The following is an 18,625-nucleotide window of genomic DNA, read 5'->3' on the forward strand; positions in this document are numbered from 1 at the left end:
TGGTATAAATATAATTGGATACGTATAATTATTTCCTTGTCAGAAATATACAAACTATCTCAATTATTAACCTATCTTTTTTTTGCGTCACTGGGGTGAATTCCTTTTGTGTGTAAATTTTTTAAAAGAAAACTATTACATCAAAATCGGAATACAATTACCACGGTCTAAACTCTGCACCTCAGAATAAAAGTCCTTGATTCAAATTTAAACGTCGAACTTTGGGAGCATATATCGAGTTTAGTTTCTCATGGAAAATTTCTATCGATAATATTAGCCTCAGATCACTATGTTTAAAATTATCTTGTTTAAAGGATATATCAATGGCAGAGAATGTCCAGACAAATGTCCATGATTTCGGAATGTTTCAACATATGGATATTGTCTTCTTTATTAAGCATGACCACTGTTATGTGTCGTATGGTTTCTAACTAATCTTCACATAAAATAGTTAAAAGAAAATTTAGAAAATGTTCTACCTTTCGTACCAAAATCAGCGTGGTCATTCAGGCAATATTGCACAACGTCACTTCCATTGGGCATAATACTAACGTTGCATGGCTTAATAATGCAACGATAGAGGCATTTGAAATTAATGTCAGAGCTGTGTACCATTTTCCATCAAGAAAAATATATGTACTTCCATATTAATAAATCCTAGATATAACTGAATTAGAATGCCTAGGTTTTACACAACATATCGAACATTGTCTTCTACTTAGTTTTTGATGTTACAGTGGTTATCGGTTTTGTGGAATAGGCGTCAGTAGATATCACGCTTTGTTTGAGGAGTCAGGGTTGTGCTGATGTTCGATCTTGTGTCTATAAAAAATCAAAACGGAATCAACAAACATGTGTTGTATCATCTGCACATCACCTAAATCAAATTCAATATTGACTACTTTTGTTTCAAGCTTGATTTATATTTTGATATTTTTTTCCATTATCCTGTTGTTGCTGTTGTTCGTTCTTTTAAGTTTTGTTTCTTTCATTTTCGGGGTTAAATGGTCGCAATCATCTGCATTTATTCCGCAATTAGGAACTAACCAGATAAGTCCCATCATTTTTGATTTTCATAATGATTACACTTATAAACTAGTATTTATTGAGTAAATATTAAAGTGCCATCAAACAAATTAGACACGGGTGTAAATCTGCATTAAACAAAACCAAAAGAACCTGCACAATTCAACAATTCTCGCTTTTATATTTTCCACAGATTCAACGTGATAAAAATATTCAAGCATTTGGTAGTGTCACTGCTGAAATTGATACAAAATCAAAGTTTTACATACTTCCAATTCTACTGAAGTTTGCAAAATAATCAAACTAAATCGTTTTTACGAATTAATCGCCACGATGTTACTTTACCAAAGTCATATTTCTTAATGAGACACTTACAAGGCATACAGTAGGTCTTCACATTAGTAGAACACTGAAAATTTAGGCTTGACGCATCACAGAAGCAAAGAGGAATCTCACCATTCTTTGCTGAAACAAGTAAAAATGCAAGCTGAAAGGTCCATGCATACAAATTTTTATTTAAATAAATCGTTGAAGAAATCTGAATAATAACGTATATTTTGGACTAATACATTTTTCCGATACCAGCTCTAACTTCGATTTTTAGACACCGTACAGTTTACTTAAAGATAAGCGTGAAGAAAGAAAACACTATAATCATATTAACTTGATCAGAAAATATGCAGTATATGAGCACAAATATATATTACCATATAATATTTCAACTTTCAAAATAATGCATTGAATTGCAAACAGCGAAAATGAATACAATTGCAACACATATAAACACAACAAGAACAATACAAATACAAATACGAAGAAGAGAAAAACACGTGTGTACCAGCCATTTAAATTGAAGTTCAGAATAACTTCATTATTTCGATATTATTATACATTCATTAGATACTGGCGTCTGTTTGTTTATTAGTGATTCTGAAAATTCAAGGTATTTGAGCAATGACCTATACATGCCACATTTCCATTGTATATTAGCATTATTATTTATGATGATTATTATTGGTGGCAGTGGTGTTGGTGTCTGTAGTAGTAGTAGTAGTAGTAGTAGTTATGATAGAGGTAATGTGGTTCTCGTAGTCTAAGTACTATTATTCTATTATCTGTAAGTCAAGCTACACTGTGTTGGAAAATTACCTTACAATTGTAAGTAGTTAGACGGCTTGGGGAAACAAACATGAATTTGTCGTAGATATACATTTAAAGAAATTATTACGATCGTGACAGGAATGAAATTGTTTAGCTCAGTAATCATTAAATGAACTGTAGTTTGGTTAAAAACATGATATTCTATTAACGAAAGTGTATTTATGATACGAGAAGATTCTTTGATCTTGTTATCACGAAATTGTGTATATTTATTGTTCACGTGTATTTGGAATAAAATTTACTCGGGTTTCATTTCTGTGTACAGCGTTACCCGAGGATGGCTTATGTGTATTTATATCATACCTTATTTCGATCTAGTGAGTTCTTTTCACTCCATGCTGCACGATCAAAGTTCTTAGATGTGTCTGAACTGTGCTGTTGGTGACGTGATGTGATGGAGCTATTGTGAAATTCATCGTGTGACTGTTAGTGTTGGATTTGTATTGGGTCGTTGTTGGTGTGCGTCTTATCAGCCGTGTAACTATGTGTTAGAAGGATTTTTTTTAACCATGTTGCTCATTTAGATGTCGAGTGGTGGTTCTTTGTGACTTGAAATGTACCTAGTGTGCTGCTGTCAGTGGTGACGTTGGTTCTGAGGGAGATTGTGGTTATCTCGTGTTGAGGAACCATGGCTTCAGGACTAATGGGCTTGCAGGATCGTAAAGGATCTATGGTTAGGCTTGGATGGGCGTGGCATTCGTGGTGACTCCTTGACTCTTTGATAGCGGTCATTTGGACACCACAGGTTATCTCCCACCGTTGGGTTACATACTATAATCAGCATCATTGCTATAATACCCGAAATACTATCATTATATCTATCTGAGCTAACGTCATTATCGCTAATTCAGCGAAAGTCTTTGTTACTTGTGTGCAACTATTATTTGTGTGAGCATCGTTATAATTATTTATTTGTAAATGACAATCATATAATTTGCCACTATTTGATTGAAAGCTTGTGATTGGCTGTATGAATCGTTTATCATTATTTGAATGATAACTTATTATTTACATGAATCAACTTATCATTATTTTTTTGGGAATCATGTTGATTGCGTTATTTATCTTGGTTTCACTTTTGCGTTTAAACTTTTTGTTTGATCTGTTCATTTTTGGTTTAAATTATAAATCGTTCCAGTTAGTAACAGCTTTCTTTATATCAGATATTTAACTATGTCTGCATCATTATGTTAAATATTCAATATTTGGATAATATATGTGCACGAGTTGGATCTGGTTTTTTTTTCTTCTACCTTTTAATCGTTATTTAACAAACATTGTATTTTTTGCATTCATCAAAGTATTATTTGCTTTAATCCAGCCCAAATCCAGTTATCTTTTTACACTTGTTACATTGTGATAGATGCACAAGAACACCCGATACCACCCGTAAATTTATAAATATCATTATCTCGTTTAGCAGTAACAACATGCTTTGGGACCCTTTCAATGCATAGAGAAATTTGCTAAAGTTGCAAATGACCTCACAGTCGTCACTTCATAAGTGCTTCTAACGTTATTAGCAGCTCTAAACCACTCGTAAAATGATACTCTTTTTCCCATATCAGTCAATTAATTTTAGTAATTGCACATTCGGTTCAGAGCAACACTAAATAAGGACAATTTCAACAACACGACTTGTAGTTTAAAACTACTCTATGCCATATCACAGTAAAGAACATTATGTAATATAATTGCTGAGACGCTGTAGAATATGATTCAGTTCAAATTAGAGCAGTCAAAGTAAAACTATTCCAGAATAATTTCTTAATATGATATAGTAAAAGCACCATTAGGTATCCTCAGCAATCATGCTCATCCTAAACAACTAATGAGGCCGGTTTTCACTCCTGCCAAAGAAGAGCCGTACGCAATATGTAGTGTAACTGGGCGTATGGCGGCACTGCCATCAGGTGACACATTGGTGGTTTGGCAAGCATTTACTGGAGTAAGGCTGGAACCCAATTTGAATGCTTAAGTACATGGCAATGGTAACTCTGCTGACCAGAAACCAATATTGAATAGCAAGCAGAGGAAAGGTCTGGCTACGCGACAACAAGGAACAGGGCTGCTTAATTATTGGCATGTTTACGATAAGCGTATAACAAATCACCTGACGACCGACTCCGACAAATTTGAGGAAACGCCAATGGCGACTAAAATAATTTTTTGTCATAGCTACTAAATGATGTCTGATTGGGCGAGTATGGCAGTCAGGAAAAAATATGATTTTAAAAATTGTATCGAATTGCATTTGTATATTGCCTACGGGGTTGATATGAATGTGGCCATAAACCTGATTTCAGCATTGTCCATGTTATCTGATCTAACGCCACAAGTATTGCTTAATAATACTGCCTGTCACCATTACTCACTAGAATGTTCTACGTTGTTCAGCTATCTCTTGATCATCTCCACTATATAAGACTACGGGATCAATTGAAGATTACATGTCATTCTCCCTAAGTAACTTATATAGTAATGCGTTGTAGTTTATGTTTTATAGGAAACTTGTTATCGATGATCTGGCAACTAAATTTAAAGGATGCATACAATATTACAATATACGCTAAGGTGTCCATCTATTACGGCTTGGGTTTGTAATATTCCACTCACGTTTGCAAGTGCTTTAACAGTTCGTAAGATGCATTAACAGTCTCCAGCTGTCTTTTCCAGCGACTGACGGGTTGTTCAGTCAGACCAGCACTTAACAAAACCCTTTTGATCAGGTCCACTTAGCATGCTGATCTTGCTAGCATATAATCTAGTTTGTTGACTGATCAGTCTTTAGTTGGAGTACGGTGTGCTTAGAATTAAATGGCTGTTTACCGAAATGTATCCCTTCCGCTTGTTTGCGAATAACATCGGTGACGTGTACACATTTTTCAAAGCTGTTGCGATCATTGAAATAGATGACTCTGTCCATTTTGATCAGCTTCCTATGGTCTTTGAGAACCAAAATGTACTTCTGTAATCTTTGCTCTGTCTGGTGGCTCACGAAGGTGGACCTTGACCGATTGCCTTTCTTACCTGTTATGGCTTTCTTAGATTATGTATTTAGTTTCCTTTCACACATAGATGTCGAATCAGAACATTGACCAGTCTCTCGCAGTGTGTTGACAAGGTACATCAAAGGGTACATATACGTTCAGTCCTGAGCATGGTATGCTTCTTTTCAGCGGATTATACTAGAATATGAACAAATAGACTGCAAAATGCCTAGGTAATACCTTTGAAGGACGCTTGGCTAGCCACTGCCATTTCATTAATAATAGGCGGTCCAGTAACGCATCGGAAGCATATATGCGGCAATTTAGTAGATAAATTATGGAGAGTTTATATTTTTATATCCCCACAAGTGTAAACGAGGTCACCACCACCAACATTGTAATAGAACCTGCAAAAGTAATGACAAAGATACTACGAATCAAGAATTTACTGAACTTTTACGCCACACGAAAGACATGGACGATTGGTTTTACCCCGATAGAGAAACATGGTGTAAGCATTCTAAGTTGCAGCTGTAAAGCGCAATCGTACTCGCAGGCGGTGAATAAAAGGACCCAGTAGACAACTGATAAAGGGCAGGTATGCGTCGTGGCTTCAAATAATAGATGTGTTTCTGCCCTGTGCTGATCTTTTACTCGGAGTCGAAAGCTTTCTTCACCGACCTAGACACAATTTTAAGTGCAAACGACTTCAAATATAATATGATATTGAACGTCTGCTGTTGAGAACATAAATTAGATATGTGGCTGATGATGATTGATGTGCGTGAGTTGAAGAATACGACTAGGACTGCAAACCTGCTTATTGCGGGGAGTGCAAAGGCACGATTGTCACAAACACTTCTAGCAGAAAGCGTGGAGACTATGTGGCATGCAATTTGCTGCGCGCCAAAGCAAGAGCCAGAAGAACTTCTGAAAAGTTTCTTTCCAAACTAAAACAAAACAGTTCAGTAAAGCACAGCAAAGAACAGGCATTGAGAATGTTACCAGGCCGCCAACCAGCATAAGAAGGTTTAACAAGAGGAACACTTTTTTAATGTACTCGCTTGTGAAGGATGAAGTGCAAGATTATCATCCAAATAAGCGACAACGGCGACTAGAACAAAATAACAGTGGCGATTCGAGCAGGGTATATCCTGCTCTACCAGATGAATATAACCGGATACGCGACCCTAGATGCAATCGGCCGACTACGGCAATATTGACAGAAGAGGGAGTTTTAGTTAAAGCACTGGCTTTGTCGGTTCTTGAGCGCAAGGCGTATAACCTGCAGCCTTAAAATATGAAAAACTAGCACTCGGCGAATGTTAGCGGTAACTCCTAGTTGGTGCTGCATTATAAAGCAAACATACGAATGCGTCTACTTAGCGTTTCAAAGCATTTAGCCTTTGTCTGAATTTGTCCTCTCCCTGAAGAAACAATGCTGGCAACAGAGTGAAGACTTGTTTTAGTGTAAAATCTCAGCCGTTCATGAGTTTTGGACATAGCCAAAGGCTTGTCTGAACAATCTTGCAAGCACACCTGCAAATCTCTCAGACTGGAGTAACGCTGACAAGAGGAGAGAGCTTAACGCTGGCAGTGCCGCTTCAACTAGTGACTGCCATCATTATAGTAGTTATGTTGCAAAAGACAATTGCCAACCTTTTCTGCTTTTGTACAAACCATGATGTTCAGTCTCTTTTCGCGTCCTTTTTTCTGGCGGAAATCCTAATGAATACAATAACAGGTAGAGGAATGTTGGAACGCCTGAAACAATAACCCATAAATTTGGATAAAGTATTGACATTTTGTGAGTCAGAAATAGCAAAGAGAAATTATAAAATTAATCTGCCCAAATGTATCTGTGTCAATCATAATAACAATGTTTCATAGCAGCCGTTATATGTACAGAACTTCAATCAGAAAACCATGTTAGTGTTTGAACATCAAGACAATCAAGCAAGAGTGCCGCTTGACCCGAGGATGTCAAAATTAGCAGCAGAGAGGGCGAACCCACTTCAATAAATCCGAGCAAGAAAGTCTATACGGCTTATCGTAACTGAGGAAGGTTCCATTTTGAAAAATAAAGTTTTCAAAAAGGAAAGGTATCATTGGAAGGGTCGGGCAAAAAGGATATATACGGGTTACATGAGGCGAGGTCGCGCCCTCGTTGCTGCTATCAATTAAAAAAGTTATATCAAATAATGACAAACATCGGAGAAGCTTATACAACTAGATTAGCTCGAGAGCGAGGGGAAGCAATAAAAAGTAGATACCATTAAGAGATGCTGTTACAGAAAAGTTACAAGCGCGACAAGAATCCCATGTTGAATTCGCAGAAGATGCAGAACAGTTATTTAGACCTATTACAAAAGTTACTGAAAGAGTTGCAACAGCTACTGAAGGTCTACTTGCGCCAGTACAACAAACTGAAAAAAATTGCGGCGAGAACTAAGAAAACAAAAAAGAGTTTACGAGCACTTCCAACTGAAATAGCTGCAGTTCAACCGCCAGTTGAATACATATTTGAAGGTATTGGCAAAATTCGTACTGAAGTCGCCGACGTAAAAAAAAAAGAACTGCCCCTAAGCCTAAACAAATAGAAGAAAATATTGAACTGATTGCAAACTTGAATGCAGGTGCTATTAAGCAACTTAAAGAAATTTAAGAAAAATATTTACCTTCTATCACACTGAAAAGTATAGCTCAAAAAGACAACATTTTAAAACCAAAGTATGCTACTGTAAACAAAGATACTTTCATCAGATGGATACATCATGTCAATTTCAGCAAAAAACAAGCCAGAAATGATTTTTTAAAGGAAATACAAAGGTTTTGTAATTAAGAAGTAAAACAATACAAATCTCAACCTCAACAGCCACCACCTCTCTATTCGCCACCTGAGCAAAAGTCTTTCTATCAACTTCCTCCACCTCTGCAACAAATAAAACAACACAAATCATAGCCCAAATCTCATCCTAAGTCTTCCAGATTACCGTCACAACCTGCAGTAATGTTTACCAATGAAGCTCTTAATACTTTTGCTGACCGGGATAAATGAATCAATATTGCTACGTATCAATATGATTCTAGAGAAAATTATTTAAAACCTTATTTTTAAAATAAAAATATATTAGCTAAAAATTGGTTTCCTGCATTAGATTTTTCCTCCCTAAATTAACGTGTTAATACAAAAGATCCAGGGTATATACAATTTAGACAAGATATAATCAAAGCGATGCGACAACAAACTACTCGACCACAGTCTCCAGAAGAAGAATTTCACGATGCGCCTACTGGTGCTGGTTTTACGGGAAGTGGTTTTGTAACTTGTCCTAACAACATCATCAATGACGTGCAACGGCTAGAGGAGGAAAACGAGCTGAAAATAATTCCAGGGAAATAATAACTCAAGCAGCTGATATATGTCAACGACTATTTCGCGGCGGCATCATGGATATTAAGGTTTATCAATCTCTCATTGATGAACTTATATGACTAAAGTGATTAGATAAATTAATAATAAATAAGATAATCATACACAACAACGGTCACCGCAGACCCGTGAGGTTCAGAGCAGTGAACTCACGATTACCTGTTTATAGTGCGTATTACGGAGATGGACTTGGTAATATTGTTCAGGGATTATTTAGAAGGATTGGATTCTAAAGCAGCCCCAATTGCAAAGCAGTTATCAATGAAGCTATCTACGTTATTCGTGAAAAAGGTCCTGGTGCAGATGGTAGTGCTGCTGGTAAAGTTTCGCGGCAATCAAAGACAGAATAGCTCAACTATTACGCAGACGTCAGACTGCTAAACCACAAGTAAACTTGCCATCCACAGAGGTTATGTCCGCGGATGTCAGTAAAATAATAAACCAAGCCGCAAATCAAACTATTAGCAGCCTTGGTAAATCAACGTGGAGTTTTATTTCAGGAGGTGGAGTTTCCCGAAGATCTAGGCGACCACGATTTCAAAAATGATCAGTATAATAAAGATGTTCAAAGGTATATCTGATACAGCACTATCAGTATTATTCTTATTATGCATGTGTACCTAACGCATGAGGAAGAATTGAATTGCAGGTCCATGATACAAGTAGATATTTTCTACCCGCTAAGGCTTTTATTGAAGTAGAAGGTGAGCTTGTAACAGATGATCCTCTTAACACACCATATGGGGATGGAGCCATAGTTGTTTTTTGTTAATAACGGTATGGAAAAAAACATAGAAACAATTCAAAACGACGTTGACGTTGCCACCACAATAGTAAGGTTAGCAAGATACTCTGACGATTATACAAGATCAATCGGTCCGTCAATGATGTTTGCCAGTGATAATTCGGATAGTCCTGACCCCAATCCATTTCGTTATGTACAAGTGCCACGTAATACTGCAACTGATCCACAACCAGATGGAGCTATATATAGACCAGATGATGGTTGTTTAATGCCACACAATCCCAAAAGAAATTACAACATATAATTTGCTACACGTAAATTAGCTCTGAAAGGTAATCGTAGACGATTTTCTTGCGCGATTCCACTATCACATATCTTTGGATTTTGCAGAAATGTCCGAAAAGTCATCTTTGGAGCGAAATACACAATTTGTAATTGTACGAAAAGGTAACGATAATGCTGCTATTTGGCGACCAGCCGCTGCTGCTGGTGGTAAAGTAATACTGTTTAAACTATTGCTCTGGATGCCAGTAATGACCACATCGATTGCTGAAGAACAGCGATTACTTTCCTTTATGAACAAGGTGGTAAGTTTCTGTTGTCGTGGTAATCAATGTCCGTGTAATGTTACTGGGTTATTAATGTGGCAAATAGCAGCTCAGCAGGGTATTTCTGTACCGAGACACATATTTGTTGCGCTGAAAAATGTTAAACGGGTGGATAGTCAAGAACACTCGCATATGATATTTGACACCATTGGAGTCAGTGAGGTTTTTTTGTGGATAAATGGACATCAAGAACTATCCGAGGATATAAGTTTAAATTTTGGAAACAGTTATGTTGCTGGCGCGTATCATCAATTGTTGTCGTATATGGGACGTGATGAAAACGTAGATACTGGTTTACAAATATCACAGTTGGATTTTATACCATTGTATCCAGTCTTTTCACTAGAATATTTAGATTTATTTAGGCAATCTGTCGTTGATATAAACTTCAGGTGATGTTGCTAATTAAAGAGCAATCGCTGTTATACTTAACGACAAAGCAGTGTTACTTGAAGGTGTTGGTGGTCGAATGAGAGTCTTTGATGCGCCAGTGAAAAATCTTAATATGTTACCTTAATCCACATTATTTAGAAACACGAATATTTTATAAAAATGTATTACCATAACGTTAGTGTTAGTCTGACTCCTGATCAGATCAAGAAGCTACAAACCACAGCAGCAAACAAATGTGGGACCGCAATAATGCTAAAGCACAATCAAATCACAGGCGATGAAAATAAACTGTCGTTGACAGAACGTCAGATTAAACATTTCAATTAAGCCAAACAATCCAAGACAGGAATAAGACTTAAACGTTCCGCCGGAGCCATCAGCGACACCGCTAAGACAGGCGGTATATGTCCACTTCTCACAGCAATACCAGCGCTGAAAGCTGCTGCTGCCCCAGCTGTGTTGCAAAGGCGGCCGCCTTAGGTGGTGTTGGAACCGCTGCTTGAATGGCATTAAAAGAAGCAACGTGAAAGGGCTTATGACTTCCAGGAACCTATCGAGGAAAAGGTCTGAGACTTCCAGGAACACTGCGTTAAAAACAGTGGTTTAACACCGATGTCAAATTTTGATTTGCTTGATGCTGCTAAGTAACTAAGGATAAAAAACTTTAGAGGTGTTTTTATGAGAGATCAATTACCACAACGACCAAACAATATTGAAACCGGTAGCATTAATCTGGATAACAGCACTGAACCTGGAACTCATTGGGTATCATACGCTATTGACCCTCGTGTAATTGTTTATTTCGATTCGTATGGGTTAGCTCCACCGCATGAATTTATCAAGTATGTTAAACCGCTACAAGTATCGGTTTGGTACTCAACGCTACCAACACAAAAATTAACCAATCCGCCAATATGCGGCCGTGAAGCAATTGCTGTACTAAAGTCTGTATCAAAATCATCATTACCACCTCACAAAGTTGTGCACAATTATACAAGTCAACAGTTTGAGAAATCATTGAATTAGATCCCCATTTGGAAAAACGGAGAAAGGAATAATGGTAGATATTTACGGAAGATCCCGCGGTGGTAATACTGCGAGTAAAAGAAAATCTGACATAGATTTGTCAAATTACGCGACAAAAGACGATCTTAATGATCTCATGAACCTGGCTGGATTTGCTCGAGATGAGGTTTTTCAGGACAGATACGATGGTTTAGAAAAATATCAAATTTAATGATACAGTTCGACAAGTACTCGGTGCCATCACGGATCACATCCTTGTGTTTACTGACGACGGTAGAATCAGAGACTCAAGTATATCGTTTGCAACCATCAGAGATGAAATTGCATGGAATGTTGCTAATCGTTTGAAGAATACAGCTGACACAATGACAGGTGAACTCAGCATGAACGGGAATAAAATAATAATGGTCAACGATCAAACATCCGACGAAGACGCGGCAAAAAAAACCATGTGGACGTTAACTACAGCACCGTAGATAATAAATTATCCACGTTACGGGCCGAGTATGCCCTTCATGTAAACATGTTCACGAATATTCGTAGAAATTTTATAAAAATTGGTGAGATCGCAAATGTTTTCTTTGGTACTCCATTAACCGCTGACATGAAACTCTCTGATATCAAGGCGAATATTGAAACGATTAAAAAAGCACTTGAAGATATCGTAAGTGGAATTCCTGAGATCGTTAACAAAATTAATCTGATTAAAATTCCTCATAAACAGATCAGCAATAACGTATACACAGTGTCATCCGGGTTCGCAACATAGTCTCAGCAAAATAATACTATCAAACATACCGATTAAGTCACTGGTGTGTACAGGCTGTCTGTGTTCAGCGCTGCAAAATTTAGTATATACACTACATTTCCCTGGCGGCATGAAACCGATAAGTTTTCCGGAGTTGTGTCTGTTGTGTTAAATAGCGGGAACGAAGAGACATTTATAATGGAAGCAGCTGATAAGAAATTAACCGCAACAACTTACTAGTGGTGTCTGGAATTTGTTGCTGAAACAATTCAATTAATTAGTGTAAGTTAAAAAATTTAGATATGATCAAGTACGTGAATTGCAATTAGCGTTAAAAACCATCATTGACAAGCATACCGCGAAAGTAAAAAACTCCCGAAGACGTGTAGTTGCCATCGATGTTGTAGTATACTCGGTATATACACTCCATGCGTCCACTGGGGTATTATTATCAGCGTTCACCCTGGTAGCAATAGCAACAATATGTGTTTCATCATCAGCAGCAATTGCTGGGTTTTTTAATAAAATCGCGAAAAAGATATCCACGTGCGCGAGTACAAAATGTGCAGTTTTGGAGGGTGACATCTTTTTGCGCTCAGAAGCACAAAAACACTGATAATCATGGTCTCCATGGGTCTTTGTAACAGCGAAATGCATCCCCACTCATGGCCCGTACATCGTATCAATTTTATGGTAGGCATCACTCGACATTGATGGGTTAGCAATGGACTAAATCGTATCAGTTCCTGCTTGAACAAATCAAGTAAACTTTGTAACATGCCTTATCTCTCTTGGACTTTGATTTCTTTTTTGGGGGGTACCTTTTAGCTCCTGCCGCTGTGGCTAAAGAGGAGGATGGTGTCACCGCTGGAGGAGAAGTTTCTTGAGACACGGGTTTCCATTTTGCATTAAATTAGAGAAGACGGGTGTCAAAACTGTTTTGTCTGGCATCACTAGCAACGGTGACGTGGAAGAACCTGGGGCTACTGGAGACACAGTCACCGTCACTGCAGGTAGTTGTTTTGGGATGATAGGTTTCGTCCGGGCTGCAGTGCCTCTCTTGTGGGTAGAAGCTGTTTTCTTGGGTCTTTTCTTGGTACTTTTATTTTTCCAAGGCCGTGCCTTGGTATTGACACCACTGCTCTTTTTTCTGGATACGTACAGGTGGGGAATGGCGTTTACTTGTGGGTAACTGCCGAAACGTTTGGATCTCGTTTTAAGAGGGAGTGAACGAAGACTACTCCTAGAGAATCGCTACCTCAAGGTTTCAAAATGATTTGCTTTTTGGTTTGAGTGACATCATCGTACGCACGAGTCAGCCAATGACTTTCTAACTGTTTTTCGAACACTTGCACTTGAGACTTATCTCTGGGACTATTAAACATCACTACGTAATGCGCATTGAGGATGATGGTGGGATGATATTTACTTTGTTGAAACAAATTTTGGGCGATCTAAATGACACTGGCAATACGATAATGCCCTTTGCGCGTAAACCACAGTTTAATTTCTTCTTCGTCTTCTTCTAACATGACATCGAAGATGACCATATGTGTTTGACTCGAGGAATATCTTTCACAGAAACGAAGGAATCTCCTTGACTTTCTCGCAAGAGGCTGTACGCAGATTTCGTTTCCTTGTAACACCACACGATACGTTGACGTTGACGTACACGAATGATCAAATGACGTTTGTGTTCAATCAAATGTTTGATAAATTCGGTTGTGCCTGAACCATTCAATCCACCAAAATAGCATGTTAAAGGGGTGGCAAAGATATAAGCCCACCTCCCCCCGTGACGGTCTAATTATTCATCGATGACTTTGAAAGTTGAAGAAGAAGAGACATCAGAGAGAGCCATAGCGAAGGTGTTGATATTTATAAAACGAACACAAACAAGACAAGAGTCTTTATATTTCTTTCAGGACACGTTTCTTAAAACCTTTTAAACTGGACACGAAACACGAAAGATATAAGAGCCAAACGGTTAAGTCTAACGATAAAATACATATCAAAACGATCAAAGTGGAATATAAACAATTCACTGCACAACATTTTGTTGACGAAGGTGTTTTGTCCAAGGGCTCACTTACTAATGTTCTTGGTGTACCTACACCACAATGTACATCTTCACAGGTGAGCTCCCATAATGGCTTTTCGGTGTTCTCCATGTCGATGACTGTCCTGTCCTGAATTGAGTAGTTTTCCTTGGTGTTGGGTTCCTCTGACAATGTGGCTAACGCAGGTTTAAAGGTCACATGTTTTACTGAACGTTCAAAGTGATAAACCCTTTTGTTTGTGTCGTACTGAGCCACTTGTTACGTATATTTGATTTAATTCATATGTGATTTAAGTTGTGTTTGGTTTGATTTGATTGTTTCTGGGTTTTGGAATCATTTATTTTCTTTATATGTCAATGTAATGAAATTTTGTTTACTAGGGATCTGATATTTTCCAGGATATTCAGTTTGACCTAAGGTCTTGCTTAGATACATAATAATACATACACTTGTTTCTATTTTTGACATAGTTCCTGGCCTAGATTGAGCGTGAAGTAAACAACTTTTTCTCGGAGTAAATGATTTGTTCTTATCAAGGACATACAAGAGCCAAGTGACTTTAACATATAAACATGATCACATGATCCTCTATTTCGCAACTGGGCATTTGCGAAATACTTAGCATTAATAGTGATGTTTAAAATCCGGGCTTTTGGACACTTTTTGTCATGTTGTTTCCTTCTGTTACGACCAGTATTGAAATTTTAAGTTTTGAGTTATTTGTTAGTTTTACTACAGATTATGTGGAATCTAAAAGATTAATTCTTTTTTCTGGAAATATTATTATATTCATACAGAATTCATCAACAAGGACATTTCTTGAAAATTTTATTTGGATTTCAAGACCGGGTGATTAATTATTATGTTACTACAAGGAACTGTAGACTTCAACAAAGTACAAGTTACAGCATACTCCATCGCCTTCAATCTTGGATTCTTCGTCGGGACTCGAACATGGAATCATTAGAACGTTTCAATATTAGGTCTTTTAAAGTTTAATTCGTGGATTATTCTTTGATTATTTTTGGATTTGATTCTTAAGATAATATATTTTCATTTTTACTGATGTTTTTCGGGGAAAGAACTTATTTGTTATATTTTTGAAAGCTTGTTGTTTTCAGTCTTTTTCGTGTTACTGTTTATTCGAGCGTAAACACGCAAAATAAGACACTTCTTTCGCTCAAACATTGAAACCAATACTTGTCCAGTCACGTTCATCTTGCCGTTGATGAGTGTAAGTCAGTCTTGGTAATCATCCTCATTGACTAAATGTTGATGAATCTTTCTTTCCCGTAGAGGTAGAAACGCTTTTAACAGATTGAGTCTTTATTATACATTTATATTTACTGTTCGTAAATGGTCCACAAGGAATCGGCTGATAAACTAAATCCCTGAAAGGAAGTCACTAAGACGCACACCACACGACATCCTCAATTAAAAGAAAACATTTTTTTAAAAACATTTGTAATCCTCCACAGTCTGAATAGTGTCAGTAAGTTCCTTCCACGGAATCTGATGTATCATGGCAGATAAAGGGCGTGGCATGGTGACAAACGTGTATAGTCCGTTATCTTTTGCACATAACTGATCGAACTCCAGTGGCTAATCACAATTGTTTAGTCACTAACTTGCACGCCACACGTCGCACAGAAATTTCCTCTTGAACCCAAGACTCGTTCGTGTAAATGTTATCGGTAATTCTGTAACTCTTTATCTGGGACACTTTGTAAGTGGAATGAGTGACATTCAAAGTCTTCTGACATTTCTTAGTAGGTTACTGATGTCTGATTATTATAATGTTTTCAAATGAATCAATTATCTGATAACTTTGAGGTGCCACAGGTTCAAGCCACGGTGAGGTAGATAATGGATACAATTGTTCTTTGCGCTTCACTTGTATATTGACGTATTCTTGGTAAATGCATTCTCTTAACTCCACTGGCACACCACGAATGTTCTCTTGTAAAGTATCATTGACATTGTCAGTTAGTGTTTATACCCACTTCGGGTCATTTATAAATGTTCTTACTTTTATTCAAAAACGTCTCCAGAGCGAAAGTGATGGACGTGGCCATTTCTTAACACTGCCATTCCGAGAAACGATCAAGAAAGTTAATACATTCTTCTAATGTAAATGGTCTAAAGCGGAATACTCTGAATAATTCACACTTGATCAAGAGAATCTGACAGGATTGTTGACCTTCTGTTACATTATTCTTATAAATTTCTCGACAAAAATGTTCTACAGTCACCAGTTGAGATTTTGCCCTGGCAAGTCCCTGCCAAACTTCCTTGTCGTCTTGTCTTGCAATTCGTTTGTTTATCCTTGAAGATTCCTTTTCAATTGGGGTTTAAATAATTGTCTCGGTGTTGTCCTAGCCAAGCTGGTCTCTTAAGCAACATTATATGTCTCTTGCTGCAGACACTTCAATTTCTAGGGTCCCATTAAAGGTAGGTAGTCATCGTGCGGAGACCATCAAACATGTTCCAGGTAAGCCGAATCTCTCTGCTCCGACTCGTGTAGTGACACACCGCAACTAAAGTACTTGACTGTATCACCTTTTCTCCAGTAGACAAATCCAACTCGAGCTAGTTCTTCAGGGGTAAGCCCTCCCAGTTATTTGGGCCACTCTACTTCGACTTTCAAAGTGGGAGTACTCAGAAAAACGCACAAGCAAAGAATATTCTTCTTTTACAGGTTCATTTCAATGAAGCGGTGGTAATACCCGCAATAGTTAGCTCAGGCATGGATGGCATCCATAAGTTGGTAACTGCACGGTAGCATGACGTGAGGATGAAAACAAGTAAAACAATAAGGTGTACTGAAACGAGTGGCATCGCTTTCGCATCCATCGGGTTTGACACGCACAACATCTCTTTATATGGTAGGTATGATAGTAGTGATAGCGAAGTTCCCATGTCGTTCTGAATCGCTGAGGTCGCAGCGTGTGGCATCGCTCCATCGCAAGGTGCCTGTCTCAAGGATTCATCTGTTTAGCTTGGCATTTCTTCACGTCATGAAGTATCGGTCTTGGACATTTTCCCCATGTTATGGTGACTAATAACGGCGTGTCTGTACGGTAGGTGAAGTAACACTCACTTCTGATACACGATTTGATACAGTTTTTCCCAGGGTTGACTGACGATTTGATGTGTAGGTAAACATACATTATTGTGTGGTTCGTACGAAGTCACTCTACAGTCTTGATCCTCTCCGGACTGCAAGGCTTCTATCAGCACGTCAAAGCTTATTATTTGACAGATGCGATGATCTACAGTCAATCCTTTCGCTTTGCACTCCGTGTGCACTCCTCGTTGGTCTCGGTATTCGTAGCCGTATTGTTTGAGACAGACACTAGCAAAACTTAGAATCTTGTCATCGGGGTGCATGTCCGTCCAGGCTCCTAAACTGTCTTCTTTGAGTCTAGGGTAACGGTTTATGTAGATGCAATTCTCCTAGTCAAAATACAGCATACGATCTTTTAACAAGTGTAAGGCTTCTTACATTTTTAAACGGGCATCTTCCGGCACGTAGGCCACATTGATGACATTTACAAATTCGTCGGCCTTTACAAACTCAAGTTTCTTATTTCGTAATTGACTAATGTCAAGCATTCACGAATGACATGCACGTGTTTCATCTATTTGGTTTTGTCGTTGATCATCCGGATGTAATGGGAAGGTTCTGTCAAATACACTGTATTTGGTAAACACGGTCGTTGTGCCATCCCCCCCCCCCCGCAAGCAAATCAATAATAATTTGGCAAACGATCGCCTTCCTTCGTTTTTCTCGATATGGTTTAAACTGATGCCTTCCTGCTCAAAATATATCCCATTGAATTTACATTGGTCCTCCTGAGTATAGCACCAGGAGGGATAGCCGCTGACTTCTTTCAGTTTCAGTAATCTGTAAAAATGCTTTTCCGAGTCTCGTTACCCTTGTGGTACTGCTCTATCATGGGAAAGTGATACATTACGTACACTTCTAACAGAGCATGAAACAATTCTACACTGACCCACGTTCCCGTTAATAAGCGTTCTTCCTGAGTGTGCAGACAATGATGGTCTTGGTTGCATGTTTTGGCACAGGTGTGACGGAAGGGAAACATCAGTTTTCCTTGGCAGTGGTAAGTTAACACGGGATGATACAAGTCCTTTGGATGGAAGACTTTGTACTTGATCAATCTTTCGTATTGTAGAATGTTGTCCAGGTCAATGTGTTCAGTCAGGAACTGGGAGTCCTGCTTGAAAGTGACAACATTTGCACACGTAAGAATACACAGAACATACGTCAATATATTTGATTTCTTCTCATTTCTCTTCGTGTGAGTGGTACAGCAAACAAGTGACATTCGTCTGTCATCCATACAACCTATCCCTGGGACCAGAGCTTGTAACTTTTTACATCGCCATGAGCAATGTTTGTGTTAATATA

This window comes from Sinohyriopsis cumingii, chromosome 9 (genome assembly GCF_028554795.1).
Source record: "Sinohyriopsis cumingii isolate HCF-2022 chromosome 9, ASM2855479v2, whole genome shotgun sequence".
In the NCBI taxonomy this organism is placed as follows: Eukaryota; Metazoa; Mollusca; class Bivalvia; order Unionida; family Unionidae; genus Sinohyriopsis; species Sinohyriopsis cumingii.